Below are 15,489 nucleotides of genomic sequence, written 5' to 3' on the forward strand. Positions count from 1 at the left end.
TCTAATCTAATCTAATCTAATGTGGGGTTGCACAAGAACACAACTGCCACATTATGGAAGAACAACCTGTAATTCTGGCAGATTTCCTTTCCTAAAGGCGTTAGTTTTCGACAGTGGCTCCAGGCCACCATTAGGCCAGGGCTTTTTAAAAAAAATTGAATTCAAATTTTGTTATGTGCTATGGTGGGATTCAGACCAGCCTGGGGTTTGTAATTGCTACCCCAGTAACAACACCACTGCACTACTGCCCCACGGTGAGAATGGAGGATTTATAGAGTCATACATCACGGAAACAGACTCTTCGGTCCAACCAGTCCAAGCCAAACACAATCCCAAACTAAACTAGTCCCAACGACCTGCACTTGGCACATATCCCTCCAAACTTTTTTTTTATTCATGTGCTTATTCAAATGTTTTTAAACCTTGTAACTGCACCCACATCTCCTACTTACCGTAGAAATTCGTTCCACACATGAACCAGTGTCTGTGTAAAAACATATGCCACTCCTGTCTTTTATTAAGTCACCTCTCACCTTAAAAATATGCCCCTAATCTTGAAATCCCCCACTCGAAAAAAAAGATACCTGCCATTCACCTTATCGTTAGCCTTCATAGAGTCATAGAGATGTACAGCACAGAAACAGACCCTTCGGTCCAACCCATCCATGTCGACCAGATATCCCAACCAAATCTAGTCCCATTTGCCAGCATCCGGCCCATATCCCTCTAAACCCTTCTTATTCATATACCCATTCAAATGCCTCTTAAATGTAATTGTAACAGCCTCCACCACTTCCTCTGGCAGCTCATTCCATACACATACCACCCTCTGCGTGAAAAAGTTGCCCCTTAGGTCTCTTTTATATCTTTCCCTTTCACCCAAAACCTATGCCCTCTCATTCTGGATCCCACCCCAGGGAAAAACACTTTGTCTATTTATCCTATCCATGCCTGTCATAATTTTGTAAACCTTTATAAGGTCACCCCTCAGCCTCCAACGCTCCAGGGAAAACATCCCCAGCCTGTTCAGCCTCTCCCTGTAGCTCAAATCCTCCAACCCTGGCAACATCCTTGTAAATCTTTTCTGAACCCTTCCAGGTTTCACAACAACTTTCCGATAGGAAGGAGAACAGAATTGCACACAATATTCCAACAGTGGCCTAACCAATGTCCTGTACAGCCGCAACATGACCTCCCAACTCCTGTACTCAATACTCTGACCAATAAAGGAAAGTATCCTTTCTACCTGCGACTCCACTTTCAAGGAGCTATGAACCTGCACTCCAAAGTCTCTTTGTTCAGAAACACTCCCTAGGACCTTATCATTAAGTGTATAAGTCCTGCTAAGATTTGCTTTCCCAAAATGCAGCATCTCACGTTTATTGGAATTAAACTCCATCTGCCACTTCTCAGCCCATTGGCCCATCTGGTCAAGATCCTGTCGTAATCTGAGGTAACCTTCTTTGCTGTCCCGCACTACCTAAGGTTACCCTGCAGGATTCTCCTCTCAATCTCTCGCCTTGCCTGAAGTATGGTGACCCTTGGGTGAAACTCTCTCTGATAAGAGTAGGACTATGGCGACTTTACCTTTGAATGGGTCACCATTTGCCCTGAGGGCAATTAAGGATGGGCAATAAATGCAGAGCTTGCTGTCAACCCAAGAATGAATTTAAAAAACCCTTGAATAAAAGTGAAACACTGTAGACGTTGAGAAACTGAATTGAAAACGGAAATTGCTGGAGAAACTCAGCAGGCCTGGCAGCCTCTGTGGAGAGAAAGCAGAGCCAACGTTTCGAGTGTTGTATAACCTTTCATCAGAGAGTCTGAAGAACTCACCCACTGAAGAGTCATTTTGGTCTCAAAACATTAACTCTGTTTTCTCCCTGCACAAACACTGCCAGATCTGCTGAATTTCTTCAGTAAACTCTGTATTTGTCACTGTAATATTAATTGGGCCTGATTACTGTGAAATGTAGACTTTCCTGCTCCTCGGATGCTGCCTGACCTGCTGTGCTTTTCCAGCGCCACTCTTTTCAACTCTGACTCTTCAGCATCTATAGTGCTCAACTTCTCCTGATTCTAACCCTGTTTATCCACGCTCATTTTGAATTCACCCCTTTCACCAGCCAGTGACTACAAAAATGACACACACATGTTAAATCTTGAATGAGTTGAGGCTTCAGCTGTTAATGATGCCTCCCACAGCCCAATAGCCCACTGTCAGCTACTGTCCAGAATGAGCAGGTAAGGTACTAACAGGTATTTGGCAACACTTGGAATGTTAGGAGAAAAAAGGGAAATCAGCAAATCTGAACTGAGTCAGTTTCTGGATTAGTGGTGCTGGAAGAGCACAGCAGTTCAGGCAGCATCCAAGGAGCTTCGAAATCGACGTTTCGGGCAAAAGCCCTTCATCAGGAATAAAAGCACTGAACTGAGTCAGTGGCAAGGCCAGCACTGATGTGCCATCTTCAACTCTGTCTGTGAGTCTGTTGTTAATTTTAAGACTGAGATTGATAACTGTTTGTTCAGCAAATGTATTAAGGGATATGGGCTAAAGTCAGGCATATGCAGTGATCAGATATAATCTCATTAAATGGTGGCAGAACAGGCTCGAGGGGCTGAATGGCCTACACCTGTTCCTTTGTTCCTATTGAGTCTCCTGCAGCACCACAACCCTCCAAGACCTTCTGTGCTCCTCCCACTCTGGTCCATGGTGCATCTGTTCAATTACATCATCATTGGCGAGTGCTGTTCCTACAGCAAATAGTGTCCTCAGCCCTGGAATCCCCTCTTTAAAACATCCAGAGGTTTTACCTCACTCTAAGATGGTCTTTTAACTGAGTTTTTGATCATCTGTCCCAATACATTTGGTAAGGATCATTGTCAAATATTGTTTGATAAAATCAACTTGGGACAATTTATTACCCTAAAGGCAATGTATAAGGCAAAGCCAATTTTCTTTTAAAAACAATGACTGAATCTGCCTCTACCACCCTCTTAAGCAGTGCATTTCAAATCCCAGCCACTTAGTGTATAAAGCTATTTCCTTAATTATTTAAAAGAAATAATTGACCCCAAACTAAGTGTATCTGTCTTTGTTGAATGCACAATGGCTCTGATTTTCATCTCAATGGCTAATAGGAATATTGGGTCAACAACTTCAAATTGCCACCAGTGCAACTACAGTGAATATCATAGAATGATGCAGTACAGATGGAGATCATTCAGCCCAACATGACTAAGTCAGCTCTTTGACAAAGAACCTTAAATAGTCCTAACTCGTGTATTCTTTCTTTATAGTCCTGAAATGTTTTGCCCTAAGCAAGGTTTGTGATCATATTTGTTCAATCATTCATTGCCGTTGATTTTCTGGTGTATGATTTAAATTGTTACAGTCACATAGGAGATCAGTGAGAGAACTGAAAGGCTGGAGCAAGATGAGTAACATTGTGCTGTGTCTTACTGCCAGTTTTATGAAGACTCCTCTTTGGTGCCAGTTCTGGCTGTGTTTTCTGCTTTAGATCACACAAATCGAATCATATGTTTATATCAAAAAATCCATACAATGTACAAATGCAAGCTGCTGTTCCTATTCAGTTTGAAGCATGACCTTTTGCCCAAATTGATATTTTAGACCCCTCTGCGATAAAGGACAACATTTCATTCACCATTTTGAGGGCATTTTGTATCCTCTACAATCCTTTAGTGACTTGTGACAGGGTGACTCTCTTTGTCCCTGATTGTCCTTGGTCTTGCATCATTTAGCAAATGTATCAAACCGACTTCTGTCCACCCAGAGTAAGATGACCTCACATTTCCCCACATTGAACTCTATTTACCACTATCGTTTATCTCTGTGCTTTTGTAGCTTCCTGCTCTGAACATACTGTGACTCCAAGCTTGACACTGTCTGCAAAACCTGGGTGGAGAACTCTCTATCTCTTTGTCCTAGCCATCGGGGCGTGTAGTGAAGAACTCAGATCCTGGTGCTAATTCTTGGGAACAGTCCTTGGATTCTGCCAATCGGAACATTTTTACTCTTTCTATCCTACATTTCAACAAATTGCCAACCAGGTTTATTTCCAACTCCATGTAATAGCTCCTTTAATAATCTCTTCTGTGGCACCTTATCACATTTTGTTTAGAAATCCTGTGGTCAATGCTCATAAACACTTCCTGGTCTGTCATCCTTGTGACCCCTTTGAAAATCTCAAACAGATTAGTCAGGCCTGATTCATCACAAATCTGCACTGGTCCTCTTGAATCGACTGATCCCTCATCAATCAATCTGCCTCTAATGTCCAATCATAGTAATTTCCTTAGTTATGGCTTGGGCTGTGTGTACCTCACCCACTGGGGTCATGGTGGTCTCAACGGTGACCTTAAAAGAACGGTGAAGGAGGACAGAGGGAGTTCTCCAGACTGGCTTTCTACAGACTGCAGATCTCCACTTGACTCTAATGCTGTGGTCCTCGGGTCCACTGTATAAATCCTCTCCATTGGAACGGGATAAAGTAGGTTTTAAGGAAATATCTGGAGTAAGGTAATGGGGCAAACTGTGTTATTGACAGAATTTTAGAACCTAGGGGCCAGACCCCTGAAGGTACAATGGCCAGGGGCAGATGGAGAAAGTGAGCATAATTTAGATGTGTAGAAGCCTCATTGAACTGTAGGGTGGGTGGCAATTACAGATGTCGTGAGGGACAGGTTAATAAGGGCTTTGAAAACAAGAATGAGAATTGCAGAACTTTACCTGTCTTTATTCTGCATTGATACTCTTCCCTGTAACAACAACTGATCAAACTCACTCCTGGAAATTCCAAGTATTCCTGGGGCAACTTGTTGTGATTCCACTATCCTTGACATGGAAGCGTTTTCTGAGTTTAGTCCTGTGCAGTCGGATTCCAATTCTGGTGTTCTGTTGCTTTGATCTGGACTCCTGAACCAGAAATAATTTTCCGGGCAGAAAGTGGGAACAGGGGATTGAGTTGGATGAGCAGCCATGGTCATAATGAATGGGTTAAATGGCCTACTCCTGTTTCTATGCTTCAATGTTTTCCTCTACCTACACAATCAAACTGCTTTACTGCTTACATCTCAATCAGTAGGAGATGAACTCTGAGACAGTAGGTTTTAGTTACAGTATCTCTGCTGGCTGGAGTCTCAGGGTGAATGTAGAGCAAGCTGGGAGCTAGTGAGATTTGCAAGAAACAAGTCTCCGTCTTCACAGTTACTGACCAGGGCTGTACAGATCAATGCAGCCAAATATTTTCTGAATTATTTCTGTTTGACTTTTCACCAGTTTTCCTGTGGAAATATTTACATCTCTTATTACTGTTTACACAACTAGACATGCTCTAGCATCAGCTAGTTTAGGAAAGCAGCACACTGCCTGACCCCTCATAAACTCTTCTCTTTCCCTCTCTCTACTCAGAGCAACTTAAGCAGTGAGTAAAAATGCAAACATTGATCGAAACAATTTCGATGAATAGCTATGATGTTTTGGTCAGGAATGTCCATACCTAGATAGGTGCCAAACTATTTTCAGCATGCATGTGTACTCACACGTGTGTGTGCATGTTAGTGCATGTCCATATATATGTGTACATGAGTGCGTGCTTCTGAATGTGTCACAGTGAATGCATATGTATGAGTGCATTGATGTGAATCTGTACATGTGTTTGTGTATATGTAAGTGTGTGTGCGTGTGTGAATATGTATGTGTATGCATGCATGTCTGTTGTACATTTTTGCATGTAAGCATGTGTTTCTATGTATGTGTGTACATGTATGTGCAAGTGTGTGTGCGTGTGTGTATGAGAATGTGTGCATGTGTGTATGTGTATGTGTGAGAGTATGTGTGTTTGTGAATGTATATGTGTAGGTGCATGTATGTCCACACACGTGTGGGTATACATTCTACTTACAAATTATCACTGCTAATGTCTTCATTATTAAAGGATTTTTAAATTCTATTGTATGACTTCATGACACCTCAAAGTGCTTTGTAGCCAATTGAAGTACTTTGAAGTGTTGTAAAGTGGGAAGCACAGCAGCCTACTTGCACACAGCAAGTTCACACAAACAATTATGATCAAATAATCCATTTTACTGAAGTTGGATAAGGGATAAATATCTTCTAACACATTGGGCAGAACCTCTCCTGCTGTTCAACATCATACTCATGGAATCACTTTCCTTCAGCTGATGAAGCACAGTTTAATCCCTCCTCAAACATAGACACCACTGACAGTGCAACTCTCCCTCAGAAAAGTAAATATCCTTTTAAACCTCTGCACTGAGGTCTCCTGAGTGAGACCTAAACTCACAAACTCCTGATATGTGCTGTATCTAATGCAAGTTGTGGCAAAAATGACCTGGTCCCTGTGCTTTCATTGTGAAGAACTGTCAGGTATTTATGGTACAAGCAGGGCTCCAGCTGATGGAAAACCCTGTTTGAGCTGGTGTCCCGTACATGTTTGCTCCTGTGTAAGGAGCCTTGTTTACTGCAACATGAGATTTCATTTCCTTGTGGATTTTATTCCTTTCACTTTAAGTGAAACGGTTATTCGATCTCTGATTGTGGGTGGCTGATTGTTTGATAGATTAAATACCGGCAGGGCAGCACAGTGGCTCAGTAGTTAGCAATGCTGCCTCACAACACCAGGGAGCTGGGTTCGATTCTACCCTTGGGCGACTGCCTGTGTGGAGATCACATATTCTCCCCATGTCTCCATGGGTTTACTCTAGGTGCTCTGGTTCCCTCCCATAGTCCAATGATGTTCCAGATAGATGGATTGACCATGCTGAATTGTCCATAGTGTCCAGGGATGTGCAGGCAAAGTAGATTAGCCATGGCTCTGGGTGGGATGTTGTTCAGAGGGTTGTTGTGGATTTGATGGGCTGAACAGCCTGCTTCCACATTGTAGGAATTCTGTGATATTGTGGAGGGGTGCTTTCTGATTGGAGGTCTGTGACCAGTAACGTTCTGCAAGGATCAATGCCAGGACCTCTGTTTGTAATGCATATAAATGATGTAAGTGAAAATGCAGGTGGTCTGATTAATAAGTCTGCCGATGACATGAAAATTAGTGGAGTTGTGGATAGTGAGCATGGTTGTCAAAGGATACAGCATGGAGAAACGGCAGATGAAATATAATCTAGACAAGTGTGACATAATTTTGGGAGATCAAATGCAAGAGGAAAATATACAGTAAATGGCAGGACCCTTTGGAGCATTGATATACAAAGAAATCCGAAAGTGTGATCTATAGCTCCCTGAAAGTGGCAACACAAGTGAATAAGATAATGATATGGCATGCTTGTCTTCCTTTTTAGGGGCACTGAAAAATAAAAGTTGTCAAGTCATATTGCAGCTGTATCAGGCTTTGGTCAGGCCACATTTGGAGTATTGTGTGCAGTTCTAATACTCACACTATAGAATGGATGTGGAGGCTTTGGAGAGCATGCAAAAAGGCTTGAGCAGGATGGTGTCTGGATTGAAGTGTATTAGCTATAAGGAGAGGTTGTTTAAACTTGGATTGTTTTCACTAGGGAGTCGGAGGCTGAGGGACAACCTGAGAGAAGTATATAAAATTATGAGAGGCTTGGATAGGACAGGTAATCAGTCTTTTACCCAGGGTGGAAATGCCAAAAACTAGGGGCATAGGTTTAAACTGAGAGAGGGAAGGTTTAAGGGAGATGCGTGACGAACATTTTTTACACAGAGAGTGGTGAGTGCCTGAAATGTGCTGCCAGGGGGAGGTGGTAGAAGCAGATATATTTACAGGGATTAAGAGGCATTTAGACAGACATATGAACAGGTGGGAATAGATTCCTAGAACTTCACAGTACGGAAGGAACCATTCAACCAACTGGGTAAAAACAATGACTGCAGATGCTGGAAACCAGATTCTGGATTAGTGGTGCTGGAAGAGCACAGCAGTTCAGGCAGCATCCAAGGAGCTTCGAAATCGACGTTTCGGGCAAAAGCCCTTCATCAAAAATAAAGGCAGTGAGCCTGGAACGTGGAGACTTTCTCCCCACCCCCACCCTCCTCTAGCTTATCTCTCCACGCTCCTTTCTTCCTGATGAAGGGCTTTTGCCCGAAACATCGATTTCGAAGCTCCTTGGATGCTGCCTGAACTGCTGTGCTCTTCCAGCACCACTAATCCAGAACATTCAACCAACTGTGTCTGTACCAGCTCCTGAAAAAGCTACCCAGCCAATCCTATTCTCCAGCCCTATCTCTGTAACCCACTAAACTTATCACTTTCAAATTTATCTCCAGCTCTCTTTTGAAACCTCCGATGGAATCCTCCTCCCTCACTCTCCCAGGCAATGCATTCCAAATCATAACAACTCCCTGAGAAAAGGAGTTTCTCCTCATCTCACTCCTAGCTCTCTTGCTGATAAACTTGAAATTGTGACCCACTAGTTACTGACATACTAACCAGTGGAAACAGAATATCCTTTGTTATCCTGTCAAAGTTATTCATAATTTTGAACACCTCACTAAGGTCACCTTTTAATCTTCTCAGCTCCAAGTGGAGTAAGCCCAGTCTCTTTAATCTTTCCTTGTGTCTAAACCCCCTCATTCCTGGTATCATTCTCGTAAATCTCCTTCGCACTCTCTCCAAGGTTTTAACATCTATTGTTAAATAAGGTGCCAGAGCTGAACACAATACTACAAATGTGGTTTGACCAATGATTTGTAGAGGTGCAGCATCAATTCCTTGCTTCTACACTTGATGCCTTTATTTATAAACTCAAGGATCCTATAAGCCTTCCTACCAACTATTTCAGCATTCCCGGACACCTTGAGAGAATCATGTGTGTAATTCCAAGGTCCCTCTGCTCCTGTACCCCCCTCAGCGTTCTACCATCAGGCCTGTAATTTCTCTCTGTGTTTTGTCTACCAAATTACCTCACAGTCATCTGCATTGAAATCCATCTGCCAGATGTCTGCCCATTTCGCCAACTTGTCACTATCCCTCTGAAGTCACCCAGCATCATCCATGCAATTCACTCTTCTCCCTAGTTTAGCACCTTCTGCAAATTCAGAGATTTTGCCCTCAACACCCATCGTCAAATTGTTTATATAAATCAGAAAAAGCAAGGCTCCCAACACTGATCCCTGGGGAACATCACTTTCAACTTGTCTCTGATCTGAGAAATGCCTATCTATACTTTCCCTCTGTTTCCTGTCTTTTAACCAACTTCTAATCCATGCTGCTATGGACTCATTAATCCCAAACATTTCTAACTTACTAACCAACCTGCCATGTGCCACAGTGTCAAATGCTTTCTGAAAGTCCAAATATACAACATCCACCGCACTACCCTCATCCACTGCCTGGGTCACCTCACCAAAGAACGGAATTAAATTTGTCAGACATGACTTGCACTCGACAGTATTAACTTTTATTTCTCTAAGTGTACATTTATCTGACCTGTATTATAGTCTCCATCAATTTTCCAACTTTTGATGTCAAGCTGGCAGGTTTATAGTTTCCTGGGTTATCTTTTGCCACTTTCTTAAATAAAGGTGTCACATTTACAATCCTCCAGTCCCCCCAGGACTAAGTCTGTGTTCAGACAGACCTGGAAAATTTCTATCAAAGGCTCCACAATTTGTTTCTTTAACTGTAATCTAGGATGCATCCCATCTGGGTCTGGACACTTCTCTACCTGGAGCGCTGCCAGCCTTTTTAGGCCCTCCACTTTAGCCCTCATTATCCTGCTCAGACACTGAATGCTCATACTTTCAACTAGGCCACTTTCATTATCTACTAACTTGGTAAAGACAGAAGCAAAGTATTCATTTAGTAGCTCTGCCATAACCAGTACGATTCAGTAAGCAGCTGACCCTGCTTGTTCCTTATGTGCCCTACTCTATCCTTCACTAATCTTTTACTATTAATATGTTTGAAGAAAATTTTCCTACTTGTTTTACTGCAGCCTGCTATCTTTTCCTCATATTTCCTCTTAGCCTTCCTTATTCCAGCCCTGGCCTCTGTCCTGCATTTGAGATACTCTCCCTGATTTCTATTGTTATTATTAGGGTATGCATCCCATGCATCCTTTTTCTTCCTTAGTTTCTCACCAATACCCTTAGTCATCCACAGTATTCTAGTTTTGGATACCCTTTATTTATTTGTCATAGGTATGTATGTAGCTTGCACCCAATTAATTTCTCTTTTGAAGTTTTCCCATTTTTCATCTATTGTTTTATCTACCAAAATGTGTTTCCAATCAACTTCCTCCAGTTCAACTTTTAGACCATTAATGACTGCCCTTTCCCAACCTGGAATTTTAAACCTGAACTGATTTTTCTCCTTTTCTAACTTAATACTGAACCTTATTCTGTTATGATCACTATTCCCCAAATGCTCCCCCACTCTGATGTTCTCCACTTGGCCTGTCTCATTTCCTAGGAAATTCCAAGATTTTGAGCCAATGATCATGAGGGGCCTGGAAAGGACCAATAGACAAAGTCTTTTCCCTGGGGTGAGGGAGTCCAGAACTGGACAGTGTGGGCGGCACGGTGGCACAGTGGTTAGCACTGCTGCCTCACAGCGCCAGAGACATGGGTTCAATTCCCGCCTCAGGCGACTGACTGTGTGGGGTTTTGCACATTCTCCTCGTGTCTGCGTGGGTTTCCTCTGGGTGCTCTGGTTTCCTCCCACAGTCCAAAGATGTGCAGGTCAGGTGAATTGGCCATGCTAAATTGCCCATAGTTGTAAGTGTAGGGGTATGGATGGGTTGCGGGTCGGTGTGGACTTGTTGGGCCGAAGGGCCTGTTTCCACACTGTAGGTAATCTAGAGGTTATAGGTTTACTGTGAGAGGGGGAAGATATAAAAGAGACCTAAGGGGCAACGTTTTCACACAGAGGGTGGTACATGCATGGAGTGAGCTGCCAGAGGAAGTGGTGGAGGCTGGTACAATTGCAACATTTAAAAGGCATCTGAGTGGGTATATGAATATGAATAGGAAGGGGGGGCGGGTTCGGAAGGATGTTAGCCGGGTGCTGGCAAGTGGGACTAGGTTAGGCTATCTGGTCGGCATGGACGAGCTGGACCGAAAGGTCTGTTTCTGTGCTGTATATCTCTATGACTCTATGACACTGAAGGAACGGTGATATATTTCCAAGTCAGGATGGCGACTGGCTCAGAGGGAAATTTGCAGCTGATTGTGTTCCCATGTATGTGCTGCCCTTGTTCTTCTAGATAGAAGTGACCACGGGTTTGGAAGGTGCTGTTGAAGGAACCTTGATGAATTTCTGCAGTGAATCTTGTAGATAGTACACACTACTGCTATTGAGCATTGGTGGTGGAGGGAGTGGATGTTTGTGGATGTGGTGCCATTGAAGTAGGCTGCTTTGCTCTGGACGAAGTCAAGCTTCTTGAGAGTTGTTGGAGCTGCCCCCATCCAGGAAGTGGGGAGTATTCCATCACACTCCTGACTTATGCCTTGCAGATGGTGGACAGGCTTTGGGGGGGGTCAGGAGGTGGATTACTGAATTCTCTCTATGTAATGAAGAATTTCGTCTGAATACTTCCCTACTCACCAGGCTGTGTGTGATTACAGCTGGAATAAACACGACAGGAGGTTATCCCCTCTATTCCGGTCCTCAGTGAATATTATAGTATTTAGTTTTTGATTCACTTGTTCTTTCATAGGATGTCACTGGCAGAAACAGCATTTGTTGTCCATTGCTAAGTGCCCTCAGACTGAGCAATTTGTGGAGGTATTCCAGAGGGCAGTTAAGATTATGGAAGGTTGCTGCACAAGTGGATAGAGTGGTCAAGAAGGCATATAGGATGCTTGCCTTCATTGGTCAGGGTATTGAGTATAAGAGCTGGCAAGTCATGTTAACATTGTACACGACATTGGTTCGGCCGCATTTAGAATACTGTGTACAGTTCCGAGCGCCACATTACCAAAAGAATATGGAAGCTTTGGAGAGGGTGCAGAGAAGGTTTACGAGGATGTTGCCTGGTATGGAAGGTGCTAGCTATGAAGAAAAGTTGAATAGGTTAGGTTTATTTTCATTAGAAAAAAGGAGATTGAGGGGGGACCTGATTGAGGTTTACAAAATCATGAAGGGTATAGACAGGGTGGATAGAGATAAGCTTTTTCCCAGGGTGAAGGATTCAATAATGAGAGGTCATGCTTTCAAGGTGAGAGGTGGAAAGTTTAAGGGGGATACACGTGGCAAGTACTTCACACAGAGGGTAGTCGGCATTTGGAACATGTTGCCAGCAGAGGTGGTAGAGGCAGGCACAGTAGATTCATTTAAGATGTGTCTGGATAAATGCATGAGTAGGTGGGGAGCAGAGGGATACAGATGCTTAGGAATTGACTGACAGGTTTAGACTGTACATTTGGATCGGCTCAGGCTTGGAGGGCCGAAGGGCCTGTTCCTGGACTGTAAATTTTCTTTGTTCTTTGTTCTACCCACATTGCTGTGGGTCTGGAGTCAGGTGTAGGTCAGACTAGGTGAGGATGGCAGATTTCCTTCCCTGTTGGACATTAGTGAATCAGATGTTTCTTTTATGACACAAAAACAGAAATTGGCTGGAAAGGCTCAGCAGGTCTGGCAGCATCTGTGGAGAGAAATCAAAATTAATGTTTCAGGTCGAATTCTGAGGAAATGTCACTCGACCCGAAACGTTAACTCTGATTTCTCTCCACAGATGCTGCCAGACCAGTTGAGCTTTTCCAGCAATTTCTATTTTTGTTTCTGATTAACAGCATCCGCAGTTCCTTCAGTTTTGTTTTTTTTTACAACAATCAAAGATACTTTCACAGTGACCACCACCAAGACTAGCTTTTAATTGCAGGGTTTTATTGAATTAATTTTTCAATTTCACGAAAGGGATGTGAATCTGTGCTGCCACAGCCTTTGTCCTGGGTCTCTGGAATATCATTCCAGAGACTTCACCATTTCCCAACAGCTTATGTTCCCTCTAATCCTTCCTGCTGCTGAAAGGGCCTTCCAGAAAATCAATACGTCTGCACACCAATCCAGGGTGCACGCACCCTCTGAGGAGTTGTACTGTTTAGTGCCAACCTTGCTGACAGCACCGCCCCTCCTGTTTTAATCTTAAAGCTCTGTAAGTTTTCTGCGCACTGCCCCTTTAATTCAGAGCATTGTGTTTTAGGTAATTTCCAGAAAGCGCTGTGCTGGCCAAGCCTCAGCACCCAACAGCTCATCAGGGATTTTGATTTTGTGCAGGCTGTTGGCTCGACATTGGTGCACTTGAAAAGCACAGACAGCAATTCGAGCCAGGAATTTGTGTGTTTGTGATAAGTCTTTAATTGCAGGAGGTCTGCAGTGTGCTTTCTAACAACAAGATATCACCCCGTGGCATCCACTAAGGACTCAGTCACTTATAGTGAAAAGGTGGTAAAAGATAGAGTAGGGTCGATGAGGGTTTTGCACTCAAAGGCAGGAGGCATAATTGAGGTATTAATGAATACTTTGCATCTGTCTTTACCCACTAGGCAGAGCTACCCAGGTCATGATAGCAGAAGAGGAAGGTCAGTCACAGAAAGTTATAAAATTGATAAGGAGGTGGTACTGGATGAGCTGTCAGTATTTAAAGTTGGACACTGGGGCTGGATGAGATACATCCAAGGATATTGAAGGAAGTGAAAGTGAAAATTACGGAGGCACCAGCAACAATGTTTCAATCTTCTGTAGATTCAGGACAGTGCCAGAAGTTTGAAGAAATTCAAACAATACATTCTTGTTCATAACAGATTTTAATGACAGACCCAGCAACTATAGATCAGTTAGTTCAACTTTGGTGTTCAGGAAGCTTCTCATAACAATTATTTGCGATGGAGTTAATCATCAAATGGAGAAGCTGAGGTCAATTTGGAAGCACGGGTGTGGATTAGTTAGGGGGACATCTTGTCTAACTAACTTGCTGGAAGCGGAAACAGAGAGGGTTGATCAAGTAATGCTATTGATGTCGTGTACACGGACTTCCAGAAGATGTTTAAAACTGCCGCACAAGAGACTTGTGAGGTTTTGCTATACATAAATGATCTGAATTTTGGTGTGCAGGGGGGCAATTTCAAAGTTAGTGGATGACACAAAACTTGGGAGAATTGTAAACTGTGAGAATGACAGTGTAGAATACAAAAGGACATTGACATGTTCTGTAGAAGGTGGATAGATGGCAGATGAAGTTCAAATGTGGAGAAGTATGAGGTATAAAAAACATGGAGAGACAGTGTAAAATAAAAGGTTCCACTCTAAAAGCTGTTCAGGAGCAGTAAGACCATCCATATGTCATTAAAGATGGCAGGTCGGATAGAGAGAACAATTGATAAAGCAGACAGTCTTCATTAACAGGGGCAATGAGTACAAGAGAAGGAAAGTAATCAGGAACCTTTGTAGGAGATTGGTTAGAAAGCAGCTGGAGTATTGTGTACAGTTCTGGGTGCCATGCTTAAGTAAGATGAAAGTGCATTGGTGAGAGCGCAGAAGATGTTTAAGGATGAGAAACTTCACTAATGAGAAAAGGTCGGAGAATTTGAGACAGTTTTCCCTCAAGAGGCTAAGACTAAGAAGAAATTTGTAAGCCAACAGAATAGGTGACAGCCATTCTCTGGTTTAGGGCAAAGCCTTGACCATTCATAATCCACAATGAGTTTCTTTAAAATTTAAGCCCAGCTTAATAGTTAACAGTCAGTCATCATTAACCAATGCATTCTCCATGGCAACGTCTCTATCAATCAGAGTCCACTAGCCAACTCAGCACTGTCCTCTCATACAATATGAATGCTGATATTCTTGTAAGCTGTCATGATGAAAAGCTTTGTCTAAAGTGTGTCTTTTTTTAAACCAAGACTCAGTTTCCATCCTCACAAATTATTATATGGCCTATATGTCTAAGATCCTACATTACTCATGTCTGACCTACCACTACCCATTCAGACTTTTATTCAGACCGTAAATTATTTGAAGTAATCCAAAAATAATACTCAGACATTCCAATGGAATTGATTCAACTTCTGTTTGGAAATGAGTTGATATTTGCTGTAAGGGTTGCCAACTTTAGTTGGAAATATATTTCCGGAGTTTCACATGACATCCTACCAACCTAGAATATTGGAATAGTCGGTTTCTTCATTCTCCAATCAGCTGATTCTTGATTTTCCACCTCCAGTAACATTTATGATTAATAAGTTAAAACATCAATGAAAATTAAAAGAAAAAATAAGATTTTTAGCGACTTTTTTTATATCTGGCAATCCTGGAAGTTTGGGAACACCCAGTTATTATTCATATTACAAATGATAATTTCCAATTGAATGCTTCACCTTCATTCACTGAATGAAGCTGTGAATCCTGTGGGGTTTTCGTTAAACTGGGGGGACAATTTAACTCCAGCATGTTCCCCTTCTCGCTCCAGATATCACCCACTTCGCAAGGTTTGCTTTCTTATCATTTTAAACTGAAAAACTTATTA

At 42.6% G+C, this 15,489-nt stretch overlaps 1 protein-coding gene across 1 annotated transcript in view; it reads right to left on the minus strand.

Moving 5' to 3' along the window:
- wnt2bb (wingless-type MMTV integration site family, member 2Bb) overlaps positions 1 to 15,489 on the minus strand; it is a 72,534-nt gene that overhangs the window by 27,042 nt on the left and 30,003 nt on the right. The gene's annotated exons all lie outside the window — the stretch shown is intronic.

The sequence above is a fragment of the Chiloscyllium plagiosum genome, unplaced genomic scaffold (assembly GCF_037043375.1).
Source record: "Chiloscyllium plagiosum isolate Xiang-an unplaced genomic scaffold, Cpla_swu_hap1 HiC_scaffold_26, whole genome shotgun sequence".
Lineage (NCBI taxonomy): Eukaryota > Metazoa > Chordata > Chondrichthyes > Orectolobiformes > Hemiscylliidae > Chiloscyllium > Chiloscyllium plagiosum.